This window comes from Cyphomyrmex costatus, unplaced genomic scaffold (assembly GCF_001594065.2).
Source record: "Cyphomyrmex costatus isolate MS0001 unplaced genomic scaffold, Ccosl1.0 scaffold50, whole genome shotgun sequence".
Classification (NCBI taxonomy): Eukaryota; Metazoa; Arthropoda; class Insecta; order Hymenoptera; family Formicidae; genus Cyphomyrmex; species Cyphomyrmex costatus.
The window spans coordinates 200,766-206,355 of record NW_017279268.1 but is presented as its reverse complement, the minus strand read 5'-3'; positions in this window follow the sequence as shown (position 1 = coordinate 206,355).

Sequence of the window (5,590 nt, the reverse complement as noted above, 5' to 3'; positions counted from 1 at the left end):
TTTCACATTTTCAAGCAATATCACATGTTATGGAAAAATTCAATTCTATAATTTTTATTCTACGTAGTATTATATAATCCATCTATATAAATCTAAAATCCTAATTTGTATTTTTTTTATCTACACTAAGAAAAAAATTTGTGGTGTTAAATTTTAATAAATATTTCTTTGAAGTGTCCTAATGGAATATTTACTTATGGTAAATAAATATTTAGATAAATGAAAAAAATGATAGTTGATTCAAATTAATGATTCTTAGATCTAATAAATACGTCTTTACATTTATTAAATGTTTCGCTAGAACTATTCAAAGAAATATTTATTAAAAATTAGTAAATTTTTTCATAGTGAATAAAAGTACCAAATAAATAGTAATTGTTTAATATTGAATATGCGTACATATTTTTATTTTTCTCATTAGAACTTCTATATAATTCCTTCTCAGATTTCTAATTATTGTTTTATTTTGTTAATCTTATTGGTAATGGGTTACAATTAATTTTTTAACAACAAATTTTTATCATTTTGTTTCGATCATTTATTTGCGATTGGCCGCTAAGTCGATGTTACACGATATTGAGCATGCGCATAGCTGTAGCCAATAAAATTTAGGCATGTACTCCCCCCGCATTTCAGAATAACCCCCCTCGCCTATCTTCGGAGCTAATGCTCTGTCCCTATATTTCTATGTCCATGGTCCAGACTCTTATTAGAGGGTCACTACTATATATAACCTAGATCGCTACCTCCGTAATAATAAGGTGAAGAAAATTTGGGGAAGGGAGGGGATGACGGTCATCTTTACCCGGTCTTGACTAAACTATAGCATGTTATACCATCTTTCAGCTAAACCTTAGGTTTATTAAATGCGCTACATACATGCTATATATTTTTGTTCTAATTATGTCGTTTAATTCCAGATTTTTTAATATATTTTTGGTACATTCTTAAATAATTACATAAAAAGAAAAACACTACACTACATGAAAAATGAAACAGCATTCTTTAAATACCTTTTATTCTCCTCAAAATATGTCACTGTATATATTTATAATAGAATATAATTATAACCAATAAATTTCAACCTTTGAAAATTAACCCCAAAAATTTGAACCTTTCTAAATTAAAATGATTATCTAATAATGTAACATAATAATTTAAACCTTTAATACTTTAAATGATATTATCTAATATAATATATGACCACGAAAAGTAACTGATATATTACTAAATGTGCCAGTTCAAAGTGAACATACGTTATGTTATTTTCTATGTTGAATATGTATCACGAAAAGTAAATGATAGATTAGTCAAGGTACAAATTCAAAATGAACATACCTACATATAAGTAAAACAGATTACAATCTGCATATTACAGTTTTCTAGAAAATAACTGCAATGAACATACATAAAATATATCTTCTATAAGACTTTTACAAAATGTGGTTTGAATCAACAAAAAAATTTTCAATTAAAAAAGGATAAAAAACCACGCACAAGTTCTCGTTTGTGATAACTTATTAAAGTCATTAATTTATTGTCAAAAAACATAAAACTATAAACGTTTCAATCAACACAAAGTGACCATCTTCAGTATACTATTAAACTACTATAACATAAAATCAAACGCCACATTAATAATAATTCGCTTACATTAACTCGCCTCGCTACAATATAAATTTCTTCTTAGCAACATTATCCAACGTCTTATATATTTTATTTACACGAGCATTAACATGTGTTGTACACTTCCGTTTTTTAAATTTATTAATTTTTATTTTGGCGCTAATGTCTGCAATTTACTCAATCGATGTATTAAACTTATGTACTCTAACATTAACATCAGAACTTGAATTTTCTTCTTAAGAGCATGTATAAAAGATAAATTAATTCCTGTGCATTTACGATGTTTCACAAGTGGAAATATTGACATCAATAATATTTTTTCACAAAGATTAAATAACATCAAACTTAATTACAGTCAAAAATTATTGAAACTTGAACTTAATGATGCATATTGTAAATTAAACCAAGTTAGATATAATTTGCATACTATTTACAGACAGATAGAAAGGATATTACCGTTGTCAGTTTTGAATAAATTTTTTAACTATCAGGAAAAAAAATTTAATAGAATGTGGATACTGGAACATGAGAAAGTTAATAAAAAAGTAATGACTTTAAAATCTAAATTCAAAAAAAGCATTAAAACAATAGATTACACTATCAAAATCAACTATAATAAATCTAACGAGGATCTTAAAAACAACTTAATTTGTAGTTCTTTTAATTTTGTAGATAATAGCAATTTCATACATCAAAATATAACAACTAATAACAATATAGAAGAGGATTGTAATTCTGATCAGTTTTTTAACATAAAGATTGATCCTAATAATTTTGCTACTAATTATAATTTTAATGACGTTAATGACAATTGGATTATTAATACCACTAATGTTGATATTCCTGACTCTGTAAAATTAATATTACAATTAGGTCAAAAATTTAATTTACCGAATCATTTACATAACAAAGAAAAAACAATAACTGAATTTATTAAATGTATAGAAATGTATGTTACTAATCTAGACGACAGGAAAAAAAATGAATTTAGAACCAAAGCGATCACGATTTTAAACAATATCAATACTAATATTATTAATCATAAAGATCATTTAAATATAAAAGAAAAATTTAAAATAGTTACCAATTTCACAAAAGAGCATCCTGATCTTTTGATTACTAGAGCTGACAAAGGTAATACTACAGTCATTTTGGATTTAAAAGAATATTATGAAAAAATGAACAGAATACTCTCAGATTCTAGTACTTATATTCTAATTAATAAAGATCCGTTAAAACGAATGACTAATTGTATAAGAGAAATACTAATAAGATTCAGAGATAAAGGTTTTATAGATCAACATACATATAGAAGACTCTTAGTAACTGATGGAGTATTACCTAGATCCTACGGTCTTACTAAAATACATAAAATAGGCTTCCCTCTTAGAATTATTGTAAGTTGCATTAATAGTCCGTTGTATCCTGTTTCTAATTTTTTAAAAGAAATTATCGAGAAAAGCATTACTAACAAATTTAGGTTACACTAAAAATAGTTTTGATTTAGTTGAAAAACTAAATGGAAAAAAAATTGATTCTGATTATGATTTAGTTTCTTTTGATGTTGTGGCCATGTATACAAACATTCCAACCGAATTAATAATGCAAAGTATACATAGAAGATGGAATACCATCACAAAAAATACATCTATTTCCTTGGAAGAATTCAAAAAGGCTCTGAATCTTATTATTAATTCTACTTATTTTAAATTTAATAACAATTTTTATAAACAAACGTTTGGAATGCCAATGGGCTCTCCATTGTCTCCGATTTTAGCTGGTATTGTTATGGAGGATTTAGAAACGAAAATTTTTTCAACCATAAATGTAGACATTCCAATATACCAAAGATATGTCGACGATATATTATTAGCTATCCCTAAGAAGGATATTGAGAGAGTATTTGATACCTTTAATTCTTATAATGAAAGAATTAACTTTACTTTGGAATGCAGCATTGATGGTTGGATAAATTTCTTAGATGTTAAGGTTGGTGTGGAAAATGGCAGAGTTCTTTTTGACATTTACAAAAAACCTACGAATTCTGGAAGATATTTAAATTTTTTCTCAAATCATCCAATGTGTCACAAAAAAGGTGTAATAATCTCATTAATTGATCGTATAATATTTTTGTCTCATCCGAAATTTCATACCAAAAACATCATAGCGAATTAATCAGAATTTTAATTATTAATGGATACCCTTTGGAATTTTTGTTTTCTTCTATCAATAATAGAATCAATAGTTTAAAATATTGTAATATCAATAGAAATATAGTTAATAATGGAACTGGAAGAGTAAAAAATAATTTTTTTGTAGTTCCTTGTCATAAAAATATTTCAGAAAAATTCAGAAGTATCATTAACATTCCAAATACAAATATTGCCTACAAACCGATTAATAATCTTGGTGGAATAATTAAAACAGGAAAAGATAAACTTAATAAGTTCGATAACACTAATGTCGTCTATAGGATTAATTGTAGGGATTGTGATATGACTTATGTCGGACAGACAAAAAGAAGGCTCAGAACTCGATTGAAAGAACACAGGGATGATTTGAAGAAATCTAATAATAATTCTGTTGTAAGCAAACATCAATTAAATTGTAAACACGACATAGATTGGGATAACACTGCAATTTTGGATAGTGAACCCGTATATTTTAAAAGAACAATTTCTGAAATGATTCATATTAAGAATCAGATTAACTGTCTAAATTTGCAGAGTGACACTGAAAAATTACCACAATTGTATTTTTCTATCATAACAAACACACACCAAGACTCTAACACAAATTCTCAGTCTTAGTTTTTATTTTTATTATTTTTGTTAGTTTCAAGTTCATATACACATATAATTATGTCACTACATATCTGACTTTACTGTTGTAATGTTCGAATTTTTCTGACGCTTCACTTAAGATTTGACGATTGCTTTAAACGGAACATAGGTAATTTTAAATTATATTCATTTATAACGAAAGCTTTCAATTCTTAATATTTTTATCTTAATTTAACTTTTAATTACACAGTCTGCTAACGATGTTTCGTCAAAAGAATTTGTACTAACATGAAAGAATTTGTACATGAAGACATGAGAGAAGGTTATTGTTGGATAATGTTGCTAAGAAGAAATTTATATTGTAGTGAGGCGAGTTAATGTAAGCGAATTATTATTAATGTAGCGTTTGATTTTATGTTATAGTAGTTTAATAGTATACTGAAGATGGTCACTTTGTGTTGATCAAAACGTTTATAGTTTTATGTTTTTTGACAATAAATTAATGACTTTAATAAGTTATCACAAACGAGAACTTGTGTGTGGTTTTTTATGCTTATTTAATTGAAAATTTTTTTATATCTTCTATGTTGAATATGTACCACGAAAAGTAATTAATAGATCATTCAAGGTGCAAATTCAAAATAAACATACATACATATAAGTAAAACAGATTACAATTTGCATATTACAGTTTTCTAAAAAAATTTCTGCAATATGTTATTCTTAGTGCACAAAATATAAAAGTCGGTTATTGAGATTTGATTTGAAATTTATTTAATTTATACTAGCCCATGCAATGAAAAATAATTGCTTGTAATTCCAGAGTACCAATCTGTTAATGACTCGGAAAAAGAACATGGCGGCCTGCTCTCAACAGACTAATGAGTTTCTCGTTGTTCACTTAGAAGCAATGTCGAAGCTTGTACGGAGTAATTTTTTTGACATTTGAAGTACGAAAGTATTACTTATAAATAATGAATAATAAGATTAGATTAGAATAAAATAAGGATCCACCGCATTTTCAAAAGCTACATAACGATAATGATGTGAACACATTATGTTGAAATGCCTTTTTCTTATGTACAGAGTAATTGTTATTACGACAATTGAAGTACGAATACCAATCGAGGCTTGACGTCATTAATGCGAATATTTAAATCAATCTTCCAAACACTATTATC